This window comes from Microtus oregoni, unplaced genomic scaffold (genome assembly GCF_018167655.1).
Source record: "Microtus oregoni isolate MIOR12 unplaced genomic scaffold, Mior012 000013F_ref0000133, whole genome shotgun sequence".
Classification (NCBI taxonomy): domain Eukaryota; kingdom Metazoa; phylum Chordata; class Mammalia; order Rodentia; family Cricetidae; genus Microtus; species Microtus oregoni.
The window spans coordinates 3103629-3122049 of NW_024543072.1; the positions used below are offsets into that span (position 1 = coordinate 3103629).

Consider the following 18421-nt stretch of genomic DNA (forward strand, 5'->3'; position numbering starts at 1 on the left):
GTTGAGGCAGGATGAGTGCTTGTCCAGGGCCAGCCCGGGCAACTAAAGCTGTCTCAAAATAAAATTAAAAATCAGTCAGGGATAGCTCAGTGATGCTTACGTCATCCTAGTAAAACACACACACACAGCCACTAAATATCAGTGTTTGGTAATGCTTAGATCACTCACAGTAAAACACACTCTCTCTCTGTTTTTCTCTTTCTCTCTCTCTGCCACTAAATATCAGTGTTTGGTTAGAACCTCCAGCTCACTCTTGCTTGATCTGGAAAGCCTCATCTTTTCCTCCCCCCACCCCTCTCCAAACCTTGCCCTCTCAGAATCTCCAACAAAGAAAGGCACCAAAAAAGCCCAGTTTCACATTCTTGGCAACTATTGCCACTTTCTCTCATGCTGCCACCAGCAGCTCCCCCCCCCGCCCAGTGTTCCGCTTTTGACCATATTTGGGCACAGACTCGGCCTGTGGTGAACACGTCATTACCCCTCTCCTACAACCTATATAATCTCCCTGCTTTAGTTCGGGTGTCTGGCTTCTCCAGCACTCATCTCTGAGACTGGAGAACCCACCTGAGAGTTACTTTGCTCAAATAGACCTGCTGTTATACTTTTTCAATTTGGCTTAATCTGGCTTCCTCTCATGCTGGATGGCTTTCCCTTGGGCACTGAGCATAATTTTTAAATGTATTAACGGACTTGATATGTTAGTATTTAGTAGAGGATTTCTGAGTCTATGTTCATAAAAATACACAAGCTAGTAGGTTTTCATCTTTCTTTTGGTATTATTGTAATAGCGGTCTTACAGGAACATTTGAGAAGTATTCCTTCTTTTCCTACTCTTGGGAAGAGACTAACATTAGTATCGATGCTTTTGAATTTCTGGTAAAAACAATCTGGGCCTGGATTTCTTTTTTAGAAACTTGTAAATTACAAATAAAATTTCTTTAACGTGGTTCAGTAATATTCAAGCTATCTATTTTGTCTTGGTTGAGTACCATAGTTTGAGCTTTTCAGGAGTTATTATTCTATTTCTTCTAAGTCAGCAAATGTTTATGAATGCAAATCTCAAGTTTCTAGACAGTTGCAGGATTTGCAATATCTCATCCCCCACCCCCACCCGAGACAACTCTGATTTTGTTCTTTGATGTTGGGCCTCATTTTGTAGCCTATGCTTTCTGGAACTTATGATCCACCCATCTCAGGATCCCTGTATCCTAAGAACTATAAGCATGTGGCATTATGTGCAGCTCTCACTACGTCAGTACTCCTGTTGGCTTTGCTAACATCTGTCTGTATTTCACACAAGCTCTCTGCCCCAGTGATTCCCTCACTTTCTCCAGCTTCACTGTGTTCTTTGTGTTCATCGGTTTAAGCTTTGAGTTAATTTTGCATCTTTCTTCTTCCCTTGTCTTTTTTTTTTTTTTTTTTTAAAGATAAGGTTTCTCATGGCCAGGTTGGCCTTGAACTCCTAATCCCCCCCTTCATTTACCAGGTGCTTGGGATCATAGGCATGTGCCAGCACACTTGGCAACAGGAATTCAGAAGGTTCTCAGCCAGTGCTGCACAGAAAGGCGGACATTTCTCATGGCTTGCTAGGCCACTGAAACTTCTTAAAAATCATGTCCCAGGCCTGAATGGAGCCATGAGCCCCTCTGCCATTCCCATCCTGACTTCTTCCTGGAGGAGAGGGAGAACATCTCCCTGGTGGTCACTTCTTATTAGCAGAGCTTCCGATCCTTGTCAGGTTTGCTAGGCTTCCCTAGTAAACCTGGCCCAAGTCCCATGCCACCTATGGGAGGCCAAGTCCACCTGGGCTACCTTCTGCTGCTTAGGCAGGCTTGCATCGTGTTAAGACTGTGAGAGACATCTTCCTACTGGGTTGGTGTGTGCGTCTGTCACAACCCCCATCACCCTCCTCTGGCTAGCCTCCAGAGTGCTTCATTGCTTTGCATTCTCTCCAGGTTTTACAGTTGTACTTATCAAGAAGAGACAAACCATTTGCTTGACTGTTCATGCTGTGTTGCATTTTTGTGGTTGGAAAACAGGAGTCTAAGAAGACAACTAGGTGGTTTATTAATAAAGCAGAGAAAAAGATTCGCTTTAGGATTATAGCTAGAACACAGGCTGGTGCATCCCAAGAGCATCTGTTTGCCACCCACACCTGGCACCTAGATCTCACTGCACTAGAAGTAAAATAAAACTAAAAAAACTTTTTTTTCACATCTATTTATGTCTGCATCACAGCATGCTTCTAGAGGTTAGAGGACAACTTACAGGGAGCTGGTTCTCTCCTTCTACTATGTGGGTTCTGTGGCTCCAACTTAGGCAGTAGGCTTGGCAGTAAGTTCCTTTATATGTTGAGTCATTTTGTCAGCCCCATGACCCCCCCCCCCGCCCCGCCTTCGAGATAGGGTTTCTCTCTGTTATAGCCCTGGCTGTCCTGCTCTACCTGCCTCTGCCTCCAGAGGTGAAGGCAGGAAGATCAAGTTTGAAGCCAACCTGGGTCACATAAAGAGATCTTGTTTCAAATTTTTAAAAACCCCTTTTAAATAAATAATTAAATAAGCTCTGTGAAGATATTATTAGAATATATCGATCTATAAAGCCAATTGATAAAGGCTATTTATTTGCTGCATCCTGAATTGAGACCACCCTTCTGCAAGACTTCATGGCAAACCATCTGATCATCTGCTATTTATTTTTCATAAAAGTTAAGCTGGATTTTTCTACTGCTACTGCCGTGTGAATTAAGATATTATTAAATAGAGCAAGCAAATGGCTTCATCTTAATGAATGGAGAACATGAACAAGAATTTTTTCCCTACTCTGTTTACAAGGTTCCGTGTTCTGGCATGGAAAACCTCCAACTGCATGAAAACTGCGCTAAACTTTCAGAGTCCCGTGTGTCCACAGATCCTTATGGTACTCGGGCATAGAGCTGCTTCCCATGCCTGGGACCCATTTTTTATTAAAGTGATTCTTCTAGTCACAGAATTTCAAAACACTGCATGTGCTGTCAATGAACAGAAATTTTGTAATGTTTTAAATAATGCAAATTAACAAATTAACTTAGCTTTGACATCTCAATGGAAGGACACAGAAGCAGCCTTGCTAGAGAGAAGATGACGACAAATTATCTACTTTACTGGGTCTAGAAGCTGAATTTCACCCCACCACTAATTCAGAGCAAATCACACTAAGGCTTTCAAAGATTCCATATATGGAAATTACAGGCAATCACCGTTCTTTAAATATCCCTCTTCCCAACCTTGGCTCGGAACACCTAAAACACTAAAGCCCAGCTACAGCCACATAAGCTGCAGTGCGGACAGAGCGCTCCCAACACGCAGTACATCAGGTGTGGACTGCAGTAAAGCTCTTTCTGGGCTAAAGGGCCAGGGATCCCAATTCAACAATTAGAATTTAAAATGAAAACCAGAGTAATTTCACCAGAGCTGCCAGCTTAAGGCAAATCTTCACTTAAGTTACCTCTTCCTCTTTCAAGAAATTCAATGTAATTTATAAACAAGACATTTGCTTCTAACTTGTCCATTATCAGACAAACTGCCAAAAAAAAAGCAAACACTTTCAAAGGCATGTTTGCAGAAGAAACCCAGATAAGGAGGCCAGAATGATAGCTTAATGGGCAAAGGATAAGAGTCACACTCAATTCTGCCAGAAGCAGACCTGTAAAGGTTCAGAGACGCATCCAAGAATCAGTGCTGTCTGCCAACATATCAAAAGCTCAGTGCATGCAACTGGCAAGAAGGCTCAGGGAGCTGCCACCAAGCCTATCACTGCCACCAATGAGGAAAAACAGATAGCCAAGACCGAGGACCTTGTCTCTCAGCCCAAGTTAAGCGTTCTTAAAGAACCTACACTGAAAGGTCCTGCACATGCTGCCAACACTCCGTGCTGAGATGGCCTGAGCTAATCTCCCCACTAACTGTCCCACAGACTCAGGCTTCTGGCAAGGCAGTACTATTCTGCCACAGCAAATAATGATTTGTACCCGTTTCAAAAATAGTTTTCCTCAAGATCAGGGGAACTAGCTGATGAATGCCACCACACATCTTGATGCTGGTCCCCAGACAGTCACATGCCATGGCAGCTACTGAAAAGGCAGGGAGCAGGATGTGGCTCTGCCGCCCTTCCATGGAAACACCCAGACAAGCGCTTCTCCTACTTTTCAATTGAGGGCCTTTCCTTTGGAAAATGAAAAAAATAACTGTTAAAAGCATTTGGATTATCTAAAATTGAGAAAAATTTATAAGCTGATGGGAAAAATGTTCTATTTCTCAGGAGTCCTACATGAGGACTGAGCTACTTAGGATAATTTGATATTTTACTCAGCTTTATTTAAGCTGTATAGGGTACACACAAGATCAAGAAAATTCAAAGTAATGTGGAGACTTGCCAAAGCCTTGAAGAATTCTAGAGCTACTGCAACTGACTCGTTTATCATTATACCTGACCCATTTTCTAAGATGATCTGGGGAGGCTGGTACTTTTTTTACTACTGAGCCAAGTAAAGTAGGAGGGCTCTAGTGGCAGTGTTAAGAGTTCTAAAACTTCTGAGGGCTGGAGAGATGGCTCTTAGGTAAGGGACTGATCTAACTCAATCCCTGGAGTTCACATGGTAGAAGAGAACTGACTCCCTAGATGTCTTCTGATTCTGCCATATTATCCATATGGTATTGTGCACACACACAAGAGGCACACATACAGAGGCACTTGCATGTGTGTGCTTACACACACCCACCATGTGAGCACGCACATGCATACACAACAACAACAACAACAAAGAATTAAGAAAAGAAAAAGATCTATGAATTTCTGGGCTCAGTGATAAAGCACTTGCCTAGCAGGAGAAAGAGAGAGGGCAGAGAAAGAGATTTCTGAGTTCAACTCCTACTACTGTGAAAACAAAAACCAAACCCCCAAAGTGGAAATAGTTCTAAAGATATAAAGAGGGGCTGGAGAAATGACTCAGTGGCTCATTGCTCATACAGAGGACCTGAATTCAGTTCCTACGACCCTTATACCTCCAGGGGCTCTAACAAATTCTGACTTCTGAGGGAACATATATACATACATGACACATATAAACTCAGTCAGACACATGTAAATAAGATTTACAGATGTGAAGATTTCTTATAATAGGAAGCAAAAAAAACCCCAAGAAAATCAGCTTTCAATATATTCAAATACGCCTTAATAATCTGAAATGGAACATTGCGGCTATATAAAAAGCAGTCTGCTCCAACTAGCAAGAACACAAATGTTTCTACACTGATGACAGATCTTTTCAGAATAAGCCTGGTAGGCCCTGTGCAGAGCCAAAGACAGACTGGCCTTTGACTTGAACAGGAGATACTTGGAGGCTGCCAACACTTAGGAAATGAGTGTGTGCTGTGCATCTCAAGAAGGCTGGCAAAGGTGGCTTACCCTTCAGTACGAGAGTAGTCACTCAGAACAATGCACACTAATATGGTAGGAGAGGAGCCCAAATCTTCAAAGTTAAGTGAGATCATCTACTTACTGAACACTGGGTAGAAAATTTGAATCATGTGATTTAAATTGCTACTCTGCAAGCGTCTCGATTTATTTGAAGAGGGCTGCCTTCTCAAAATTAAATACTGTGAGAGCAATGTGAGCTGAGTGGGATTCAGGCCGGTGAAATGGTCACTGGATTTGGGAATTAGGAAACAAATTCAACAGTGCTATGACTGATGTTCCCATTTAGCTAAGTTTTTTTCCCCCCTTTTTTTCTTCTTTGAGACAGGTTTTCTCTGTGTAACCACCCTGGTTGTCTGGGAACTTGCTCTGTACAGCAGGTTGGCCTCAAACTCAGGGATCCGCCTGCCGCCTGCCTCTTGTCTCCTGAGTGCTGGGATTAAAGGTGTGGGCCGTCATCACTTGGCTCCCATTTATCAAAATTTTCCTTCCTTCCTTCCTTCCTTCCTTCCTTCCTTCCTAAGGTTTTTCAAGACAGGGTTTCTCTGTAGCTTTGGAGCCTGTCCTGGAACTAGCTCTTGTATAGAGACCAGGCTTGCTTCAAACTCAAAGAGATCCCACCTGTCTCCCAAGTGCTGGGATTAAAGGCGTGTGCCACCATCGCCTGGCTCAAAATTTTTTTCTTAAATGAAAGGTAACTCCAAAAAAGGGGAGAATCACAGTAAAGTTTTCACTTGATATAGGACTATAGCCACTATTATCACAGTACTTAGCACTCACGGTAGGGCTTCCAAACTTGCGCTATGTATGACTTACGGGTATGGCACAATGTTGGGCATGTCCACCACTTGCTAGTCAACTATTTACTCTTTTCCACCCATCTATCATTTTAAGATACTGGATGGGAAAGATAAAGCGTGGAAAATGGCATTTGGAATTTACAAGTACGAATTCTTTTTTTTTTTTTTAAGATTTTATTTTATTTATTTATTATGTATACAACATTCCTCCCATGTATGCCCGCATGCCAGAAGAGGGCACCAGATCTCATTATAGATGGTTGTGAGCCACCATGTGGTTGCTGGGAATTGAACTCAGGACCTTTGGAAGAGCAGCCGGTGCTCTTAACCACTGAGCCATCTTTCCAGCCCCACAAGTACGAATTCTTATTTCTTAGATTTCCAGGAATCTACAATTAGAATGTCAGGATAGAGGTTTGATTATGGTTTAACCATAAACCTGTTTTTCCCCTTCACTTCTGCATTCCTATACATTTTCCTGTTAGTTTATGAAGAGATCATTAACTCAGAGGTGTAAGCACCAGTGCCTATAGCTCCAAGGGATCTGCTGTGTCATTAGCGATGGGCATGTCCTCCCCAGTGCTGTGGCTGGCATCAGTATTAGCAGTGATAGATACTCTGTGGTCCTAGAAATCCAGGTGCGTGGGATGTACCTGTGGCTCAGCCGGTAGAGTGCTTGCCTAGCATGCACACAGCCCTGGGCTCCATCTCCAATACTACACAAACAGGGGCATGGTAGATGAGAGATCACTAAATCAAAGTCAACCCTGGTTACACTGCGATTTTAAGGCCAGTCCAGGATATGTGAGTCTCTACTTTAAAATAACAACAAATCCAGGATGTGAGCGCTTAAGAATCAAATATATAATTTTTATAGGTTGGTTTAACTGAAAAGACAAAGCTGACCATGCCTGAACACAGTGACATTTCTGTAACTGTGATCTGCTTAGACTCCAGGTCACTGAACCTGCAGAGCTCAGTCTTGAGGTTTAGGCTGCCCACTCTACAGGGCTAGTGGTTAACTTGTGCTTCACATTTTATAGCAGTGATGAATTTTATTATATAAACACAACAGTAAATCTATATATATGCTGACATATTTCTGTCGAGATATGTGACTGTACGTAGTGACTTCTCAAAAGAAAAAATTCAAAGAATTTACAAAACAATATAGTTATCTAACTTACAACCAAGATAACACTGGAACACAAAGATAAAAGTTGCTTTTACAGGATAAAACCACCTTAGGGGAGAAAAAGTCAGTAATTAGTGAGCCACAAAAAAATATTGCTTTTTAAACATTCTGAAATGCTTGAGGATTCAAAAAAAAAAAATCACCAAGAGGGTATTTGGTGGCAGAAACAATGAGAATGCAATGTCTGACCTCACAGCGGCAGAGTCAGCTCCCAGTCTGAGTTCTGCATGTTCTCAGGGTGTTTTACCTCTTCAATCTCTAACTGCGGCAAGAGTGAGGAGGCTCTTTCCTTATCTTGGTCCTGGAGGCCAGGCTAATGCAGCTGCCACAGGTCCTTTCTCCCTTCTGATTACAACATCAAACCAACCTCAGGGCTGCAGCTGCTGAGACCACCTGCCTTTGCTCAGGCTGTGAGCAGCACAGCCGAGCCGGAGATCACAAACGAAGAAGTGCTGGACTTCTTTTGTTGTTTATAAATTCCTTTTTCAGTCTGGAGGTAGAACTCACATTTTTTGACTTGATAAATTATAAACTAATCTTGCGAGGAAACTTCTTGCACTGTGCTTTAAGTCTGAAAATCCGTTCCAAATGCCAAGAGCACCCACCGTCTCTTCTGCTCTGCCTTGCCCTTGAACTGAGAAAGGACACGGAGAAAGACAGAACAGCAGCGCTCCAGCGTTTCTTCACTAAAACTTTCCACTTGGCAGTTGTACTTTCAACACTATGGAAATGAACCTTCCGACATTTTCTAGTGATCTAATTTTAATTAAAAATGCTCTCTCCCAAGAGACTGATATCCGGTACAAAGGCAAAGTTGTGAGTGAAGTGGAAACCAAGGAGGACTTCTCCCAGGCCTTTTCAGGTGAGTTAAACAGTAATATTTTTACTATCAGCTATATTTGTAGGTAACTGTTGGGAAGGCTAAAGAGTAACATATGAGACTAGTAGCTGTATGCCATTAACATTCTCAGGATAAATTCCAGATTGGGTTTTATCTAAATATGATTATTTTCATACTGCTTTATACAAACACAGATCTGTTATTGCTTAAAAGTGTCAGGTAAGATGAAAATCAGGACACATCCAAGTGTTCTTGGGAAACCAGAAAAGGACTTTGCTCAACTGGGATTATAGAAAAGATCTTGTGATGAGGGAAGTGGCCTTCAGTGGGAGGCCCCTTCAGGTGCGGAGTGGGGGACCTGAATGGGTATTTTCCTTTAGAGAATTCTCGCAGTAATTAACTCTAACTAAGTGCACAAAATACCCACTCCTCTTTTGGTTAAAAATATCACCCAGGCTCCCCCAGTACAGAATAAGGTTAGGGCTGAGAAGAGAAAACCCACGACACATTTTTTTTTTCTAATTAATGGGTATATACTTGAAGCTTACCAAGAAAAGGATACAAAGTAACATCACATCTGACAGATGAGATTTTCAGCACAAAGGCTAACCCTCAAGTTTATAATTGGTAACTCTTTTAAGTTACAGACCTTATCATCAGTTTTTGCCACTCTCCTACAACTGTCTAAGAATGAAACATGTATAGCTCTAGCCTTAATGAAGTAGCCTTACTTTATTAAGAATCTGTCTCTGTGTGCGTTGTGTGTGCATATGTGTGTTTGGAGGGGTGGGGGGGATGACGTCTTGATACACGGTCCTTCTGGCCTGATACTTGCTATGGAGTTCAGGCTGGCTTCAGCCTTGGTCAATCCCGTCTCAGCCTCAGAGTTCTGAGAATTACAGGCACGAGCTGCCACTGTTGGCTTCACTAAGAATCATACTCTTCTCAAGAAGACAGACAAGTCACTGAAAGCTCCAGATTATTTCGTAAATTTTACTTAACAGTTCCCCAAAAAAACAGAGAGAACTTAAGAACCAACCAACCAGTCAAACAAATTAAAGTCCTTTGAAAGTACATAAAAGTTTTGAAATTTATAAGGCACGGCACCTGGTCAGGTGCTAGGCAGATGACATATCTAATAAATATTACTGAATTGGCATTACTTGAGTTAAACAATCATCTTTATTTGTTAAAAACGAAGTAAAAAGCAGTTTGAGATAGTTTTTGTCAAAGGAAATCAATGCAAACAGTTTGCATAAAAGAAAACGACTGAGTGCTAGAAGATTCCACAAAGCTCAAAGGTATCACAAACTCAGTATTCACATGCAATTAACTGGGTTATTACAGTCTAGCTGTAAGGAAAAAGGTTGCTTGGTTCTTTTTTTGTTGCTGTTGCTGCTCAGAATGTAATCTTACATTTCTGGTGGTAGTCCATTACTAGGTAAACATGTGCATCAGAAACTGATTCCGGGTTAAATCACTGTAACTCTAAGGTGCCCATACAGGAGAAAGAGTGAGGCATCTTGTGGAAGGGAAAGTGGATCATCAGGCATAGGTTCCCCAGAGCAGAAGCATAGCCTACAGACAGGAGACGTCTCCTGTGCTGTCAGAGCAGATCTGTCTCCTCAGAGTCTGCTCTGCACAGAGAGCTGTTCTAGTTGGTATCACTACCAAACACCACACCTCTGGGAATGTCTTTACAAGTGATGGGGGAGATTTTTAAATTTTAGACCATTTATTGTGCTGTTTGAGACCATTTAGGGCCTGAGGACACTTCTGTTAAATGGGACACTTCCAGGAAATCCCCTCTCATCTAAGTTTTAAACTCAGGCAAAAAGTTCACTACTGGTTTCTAAACCTGCATGTTAAAAAAAGACACCTCTACATATATCTTTTTTTCTTCCCTGAGACAGGGTTTCTCTGTGTAGTCCTGGCTGTCCTGGAACTCACTGTGTAGACCAGGCTGGCCTCAGACTCACTGAGATCCACCTGCCTCTGCCTCCCAAGTACTGGGGTTAAAGGCATGCGCCACCACCTCTCAGCTTAGGTATATCTTCGCATGCCCACTGTACCTCTTCTGTTTCTGTTGTTGATAGGTCAATCATACTTTCACATGAGGTTTTGTGTGTTTACTCTTGCAATGCAGTTTCTGCCTTCTGCAATGAATTTCTACACTCACTTTTATTTTCCTTCATCTTTATCCAGATTTCTCTTTTTCTTTCCTAACCCCTTGTCCTGGATAGCCTAACTATACCATCGCAATTAAAAAATTAAAAAGTAAGGATAACCTTACTGTGCAATTATGGGTTTTTCACATTTCATTTATAACTTTCATATATATTTGGTACAAACTAGTTCAAAATTGTTCGCATTTGTATCCCTATTAATATTTATCAGTTATGTATTCTTAACAGTTACCTCAACCTTCCTTGGTTAAAACTTGCCTGATATAGCTCATTCTACCCACCATTTTCAACAACACATGACAATTTTCATATTCATCTATTCTGATTAAATTACTGATCTAGTTATTCTGCCATTTTTGCTTGGAGTTTCTATATACTTTCTCCTTTCCTAGACTGACAGGGTAACTGCAGTAGCTATCCTGGATCTTTAATTTTTGTGGGGCTGAGAATCAAACCAAGGGCTTTGTGCACGTTAGATAACTGATTTACCACTGGGCTATTCCCCTAGCCCCCAAAATGGAACATTCGTAATCCCATTTAAAAATTCTCAAATAATCAATTCAGTTACCCTCATTTCCTTTTTTACCCCTTTCTTCCCTCCCTCTCTGTCTCTTTTCTCTCATTCTTCCCTCTATTTTGATTTTACTTTATTTACTTTTGTGGTTCTTTGAGACAGGATTCCTCTTTGTAGCCCTGGCTGGCCTCGAACTCAATGGAGACCCACCTGCCTCTGCCTCCTGAGTGCTGGGAATAAGGCATGTGCCACCACACTCAATTTCTCTTTCCTTTAGAAACAAGGTTTCATTTTGCAGCTCAGGCAATCACAGCAATGACAGGTGGAACCCACAGCAGTCATTCGCCTGAGCCTAGCAGTGTGCTGGGATTATAAGTGTGAGCCACAATGCTTACCTGTAACTATTCTCATCTCAATCTTGGGGTGCTTTTAGTGCGAAAAACTCTTGTCTATGTTCCTGCTCTCTAAAACCTTGCTTCGACCTTTCTGTACGAGTTGCAGACCTTGAGTACATTAGGCAATAAAGCAGGTGCTCCACCCTTAAGCTACTCTCTGAAGCTCAGTTTTGCTTTGCATATTAGAACTAGACATTTCATTGCTCTGTATAGCCATTGTCTATCTTGATTTGACTTTTTCTTTCCACATCATTCTTTTTTAAAGAAAGGGGTTTTTTTTTATGTTATCTCATGTTTTTTTTTAAAAATTGCTTTTTATTGAGCTATATATTTTTCTCCCCTTCTACTCTCTTCCATGGTCCCCATGCTCCCAATTTACTCAGGAGATCTTGTCTTTTTCTACTTCTCATGTAGATTAGATCCATGTATGTCTCTCTTAGGGTCTTCACTGTTGTCTAAGTTCTCTGGGATTGTGAACTGTAGGCTGCTTTTTCTTTATGTCTACAAGTCACTTATGAGTGAGAATTTTTATTATTTTTAATTATATGTGTGTTGTGTGTCTATGAGTGGGAATGCAGGGGTGGCCTTGGAAGCCAGGATATGGGATCCTTTTGGTGGATGATGAGGCTGAACTCCAGCCCTCTGCAGAGCAGCAAGCTCTCTTACTGCCGGGCCATCTCTCCAGTCCCCACCATTAGTTCTTATCTCATTTCTTCTGTGTTCAATTTTTTTTTTCTAAACTGTACTTTTGGAACTATGCTACTGTTTATATTAACTGAAATTAAGGATTAGGGATTAAAATGAAATTCAATTAAACACTGAGCAGCACTAGCACCATTTCAGAGCCTGACAGTCACACACAGTTGGTGGTTGTGCATTGCACAGGCTGCTTCGGAAGTCCCTCCAGCCAGGATCTCCAGAGACAAATGCTCTGTTGCTGTTGGAATGCCTATGCTCTCTTGAATTACTCACTGGTTAGTTGTCTGCCCCAGCCCTGGAGCCTTAAGTGGTCAGTCTGAAGGGTGTTCCTTTGAGTTGGGTTGTTCAAGCAACCTTTGGTTCCTTCTGCTTCTGCCATAAAGCAGCAGGCCTAGTATGCCTGGGCCTCTTTCAATGCCTAAATGGAAGATTTACATCTTCTATAGAATCTGGAAAGTCTTCCATTATAATTTCTTCGAATAGTGCCACTTTTAAATCAATTTTAACATCCTGTCAATCTTGTCCATCACATTAAACTTTATAACTGTCCTACTTTCAGTAACTTTTCCCCTTTTAAGGATTCATTCTCAATTTCCCCAGATAATCCTTCTAGTTTACCAATGTGTGTGTATTTAAAGCTGTTGCTAAATTCAGGCGGTGGTTGCGCAGTCTTTAATCCCAGCACTCGGGAGGCAGAGGCGGGTGGATCTCTGTGAGTTCAAGGCCAGCCTGGTTTATAAGAGCTAGTTCCAGGACAGGCTCCAAAGATACAGAAAAATCCTGTCTCGAAAAACCAAAACAAAACGAAAAGCTGTTGCTAATTGTTGCATCCAGGTAGAGAGTTTATTTTAGTAACTAAAATCTTAATTTCTGTAAGTTCTACTTGGTTACTTCTCAAGTCTACTTGTTATTTTTAATAGCATTTGATTCTGTAGTATACCCACTAGGTTCTCCATGTGGTTACTCCATCACTGAGGTTCTGAGGAAGGGCTGTCCAATGCTCTTCTTTGTTGTACAGTGCCCTCACTACTCATCGTGAATTACCTCCTGGCATATCAGTAACTTTGTACCACAATGCTTATGTGACATCTGAGGGCTACCTGGGTTATAGGCATATCAAAGAGTCTTGCAATTGCTTCTGCCCAGTATTTCTGAATACTTACTGGATGGTGATTAATTTTATGTTAATTTTTGCCTCAGTTTAACTCAAACCCAGAATTTATGATGAAAAACATATTCACAGCATACAGGGGGAATCGCACACCAGAAAGGCCTATGGTTACAACTCTTGGGAAGACATTTTCTATTGAACCTATAACTCAGACTTCAATATACTTAGCTGTCAACTCACTAGACTGACAAACGTATCTTCTCAATTGACTGACATGCATAAAGCATTAGATCTGGCTAGATACTGGTTTCTGTGTCTCAGCTCTAACTTTCCACACTTGTGAAATCTTAACTCCTCATCAGATCACAAAAAATAATAGCATCCTTAATTTAGGAGACTTCCCATCCCCAAGGGTCCCAAAACAGTTGGCAGCAAGTGTTAAGCTCACAGGCCTCTCATTTAAGTTTTCTGTTTTCACTTTGGTATTGGTTCATGGAAAGCTACTCCTTCTTTGGTTCTGCTATGTATTTAATGTTTCGTATAGCAAAAGAACTTTGCAACACCATGGCCTACTTGCCAGAAGTGTTTCTATTGAGTATTAAAAAAAAAAAAGATTTGGAATCTGGGCATACCTGTAATTCTAGTATAAAATCAATAGTTTAGCCGGGCGGTGGTGGCACACGCCTTTAATCCCAGCACTTGGGAGGCAGAGGCAGGCAGATCTCTGTGAGTTCGAGGCCAGCCTGGTCTAGAAGAGCTAGTTCCAGGACAGGAACCAAAAGTTACAGAGAAACCCTGTCCCGAAAATCAAAAAAAAAAAAAAAAAGAAAAAAAAAAGTCAATAGTTTAAGGCCATACAGTGAGTTGGAGTCACCCTGGGCTACGAAAGCACTGCTTTAAACAACAGTAACAACCAACCAAAAGGTGCGGGGTACCTACTACCCTAGAATGTTCAAAGCCTTGGAGTCAATTTTCAGCCAACATCTGACTACTTGAATAAAAAGTAGCCTTAAGTACTTAATTTTAGCATATGTATCTTTTTTCAATAGATAGCTCAAGTTATCTGTATCTAAAATATTTGAAATAGAACTGCGGATGTGGCTTAGGGGAAGAAGACTTGCCTAGCACGTCTAAGGCTGGGTTTGAGTACCAGCACAGCAAAAACTAGGGGTAAGAGGAGTGGAGAGAACTTGAGAAGCAGCTTGTTTGTGGTTCCTGTGAGAAGTGATATAGAACACTACAGGCCCAGGCTACAAGGGAATCTTGGTTATAGCTAAGTATTTACAGTTGTTTCAATAATAAGACCACCTGGTTTGAGTCTAAGACAGGGATACAATCCAATACTTCACAACAGGTTTAAGGATTCATACAAAGTCAGCCAGTAAGATGGCAAAGCTTAGAACTGTCAGCAAACAAACTCCGCTCTAAGAAAGTACTACCATGGTAGAGTCTTAGAGATTTATTCTGCAGCTTTTGAATGCAGAAATCATTTATAAATTTAAAAAAAGGAATGACTAAATAGGAGGCATATTTAAACAGGACACAACAAATGGTATGCTGGACGACAGCTTCATGCTTTAGACCTCACTGTTCAACACCGCAAATTCAAATGTGTTAAGCAAATTAAAAACATCATTCCTGGCCCTCAGCAGTCAGTCCCACATGGCAGGTGGTCAGTGCTAGATAGCACTAGCACAACCTTCCATCACTGCAGAGAAGCAGACAGTACTGCTCTCCGCTGAACTGTGTCATTTTACTGGAGCAGTGGTGATGGAACACTGGCTCCCAGTGCGGCAGGGTTAGACTCTACACCTCTTCTTAGCTTTCTAACTCCTGACCAGGTTTCTCAACACCCGAGGATCTCATCTGCTCATCTGTGATGGGGGCCAGAGAGAGGAGACAGGAGCATGATTACTGTTCAATAACTGCAGAATATGCAGCCCCTTAATTCCTCCCCAGTACAATTAAAGCCCTGTGTAGCTACCAAAAGGCTCTTAGAATGAAGATACAGTATTTCTCAGGGATCCAGGAGAATCACTGAATCCAGTGAAAGTACCTTCTCGAAGATTTTACCTTTTTCGTGGGAGGATTGAGAACTTTGTATAAAGAAAAGCTAAAAAATAAACTAAGGGGGCTGGAGAGATGGCTCAGAGGTTAGGAGAACTGACTGATGTTCCGGAGGTCCTGAGTTCAATTCCCAGCAACCACATGATGGCTCACACCCATCTATAATGAGATCTGGTGCCCTATATACATAATAAATAAATTAAAAAAAAATAAACTAAATAGAACAATTTAGAACTGGAAAAAGTTACAGTTCAATGTTTGCTCCCCGCCCTCATTTACTCTAAAACTGAACTCGAGCGGGAAAAAGCTGGATATAAAAGTATAATTTGAGCTAAATGGGCCAGGTATCTTGGTGGCATCTCCCACGGGAGGATGACGAAAGAGCAGCTACAGGATCAGTATAATTACCCATACATGGAATAGGATCTAGTGCTTATTTAATGGACAAATCCCCAAACAACTCAACAGTTTCCTGACTGACAGAGTTACGTTCTATGTTTACTACTCATTAGACAATCATACACAGTCCTAAGACCCCACATTACTTTATGCCAGGAGTTCTCAACCTATGGATTACGACCCCTTTGGGGGGTCGAATGACCCTTCACAGGGGTCGCCTAATACCACTGGAAATATCAGATACTTACATTATGACTCATAACAGTACAAAAATTACAGTTATGAAGTAGTAATAAAAATAACACCACCACATGAGGAACTGTATCAAAGGGTCATAGCATTAGGAAGGTTGAGAATCACTGCCCTATGCTGCCCTGCCATCTCTAATACAACTCCTTTAAATGTCAACCCCAATGGGATGACCTGGGTAAGTGAGCTGTTTCTGTACTTTTTAAATGCTTTCTAAAAAACTCTATAAACCAAAGACAAAACAAAACCACAAACTGATGGAGAAGGGTCATCTGTCTATTTGACGCGATGCAGTCAGCCACCAGGTCAGACATGCTGAATCTTTCCCGGTAAGACACCCATTATTAGACATGGGTTAATCAAGATGTGAGAGTTTGCCAGTAAGAGGCTACATAAAATGGGCCAAGCAGTGTTTAAATGACTACAGTTTGTGTGTTGTTATTTCGGGGCATAAGCTAGCCAGGCAGCCGGCAGGAACGCAGCCCGCAACTCCTACTATACACAAACCAAGCACATTACACTTTTCTCCACAAGAATATTTCAATTAATGTTATGAATACTGCTGATGGTTAAAGTCTATAATAGCATAATGGGTTAAACATACAGAACACTGACAATTTTGTGTCGATCCCAGTTAGTCTACAGATGCTAGGTTTTTACATGATGAAATCAGATGATAGTCTGTTTGCTTGTAAGTCTGCCTTTATTTGTTCTGCATAAGCACAAGAGAATCACTTCCAAATAACCAAACTCTGGTAGGTTAGGTTCTATTTGCTTGCTTGTTTGGTTTTAAAGACAGGGTTTCACTGTATAGCCTTGGGTGGCCTGTGTGGACCAGGTTGGCCTTGAACACACAGAGATCTATCTGCTCTGCCTCCTGAATTCTAGGAATAAGGGTGTGCTTTATCTCCACCATGCCCAATATAAGTCAATTTCACAGGACTCTAAATGTGAAGGACTTGGGCATAGGCTACAGATAATCAAGTCTCTTGAGGATTTTCCTCAGTGAGTAGGAGGAGTAATACACAATTGTCAAAACAGTAAAAAGCAGAACTTATCCAATTTTATTGTAAAAATGTACTTAAGTGTTCTTTTGAAGAATTCTCCCACAATGAAAATTTAACATAAAACGGCCATTTGTAATATTCTACTTTCTACTAGTTCATATAAATCCTGAATTTACAGGTATTAAATAACATGTCTTTTTTTGTTTGACTCTTTGAGATATGAATTTAGATCACAGGCTGCCCATCCTCCAAAGGGCTGGGATTACGAGTGTACACTACCACTCCTGGCTCAAGAAGTGTCTAATATGTCTGTAGGACTTAAAATCTGAGAGAATTTAAAAACTCAAGAAATAGTTTACTGAAAAATCAAGAGATATATCTTATTTTGCTTAGATACTTAAAAAACAATAAGCAAAAAAGAATTTAGGGTTCCTGGCTTTCTAAACCACTGTTTTGATATCCCTAGGGGTCAAGGACAAGCAAACTGCCCCTGTCCTCAACCACACCTCTAACACCCATATTGAAACATCAGAACCCAGTGGACATGGTGTGTGCTGCTGGAGCTCCAACCCAAAGCCTATGAATGCTAAGGATTTATCTACCACTGAGCAATGTCCTTGCTCTTTAAGTATACTTTTTTGTACAGATGGTCCCACACTTATGATAATCTAACTTAAGATTTTTGCTTCCAAAATGCTGTGATAAGTAGCATTTACTGAGTGAGAAATCGTATTTTGAACTGCACATTTCCTTTGGAGGATACATGGGAGACGCTACTGCAGTGCTGTACAGCAACAACCAGCCGCAGCCCCCACTCCCACATGGTCACAGGGAGACAACCAATAGTCTACAGTGTGTACTGTGTTGCTGAACTATAATATTTGGCAGTTTAAGTTTATTAATGAGCTTTCAATTTATGATATATTTGTCAGCAAGTAACTCCAATGTGACACAGTGAGGAACTTCTATACGTTTTTGAAAGGGCGACTCTGAGCTTTGTTACCTGAATTTCAATCACTATTAGAATCTGTAACACTTGAAAAGACCTTGGACAAGGATCTCTCCAACTAACTGTATGCCATGCACCTTGAGTCTACCTGTGTATCCTACATAGGGTACTCTTCACCATTAAAACACAACAGCTTCTGACACAGTATCTGTACCTACTAGATGACACTCTATTAACCTAAAAGGTTGAAAAGTGCCATTGTCCATGGCAAAGTCCTTCCTCTGTGGAAAGCATGAGTGTCTGCTCTCATTTTATCTCCCAGACCAAGTTCTGTTGCTCAGGGATATGAACTGACAAGAACTCAGCGCCACAACATAAAACAAAGAACTAAATATTTCATAGCAGAAACAAATACAGTGCTAACAATTGAGCTAGATAATATAGCTGACCAAAACAACCTGAGTTAGTTATCTGCAAAAGTCTTCAATTTTAAAGTTAGCTTAAAACGTTTGCTTCTGGGGCTGCTGAGATGGCGTAGTGAGTGAAGGCACTGGCCAT

The 18421-nt window shown here is 41.2% G+C and overlaps 1 protein-coding gene across 2 annotated transcripts in view; it reads right to left on the bottom strand.

Moving 5' to 3' along the window:
• The window catches only part of Dcp1a (decapping mRNA 1A), a 49336-nt gene that overhangs the window by 25596 nt on the left and 5319 nt on the right, over nucleotides 1–18421 (bottom strand). The window lies entirely within an intron of this gene.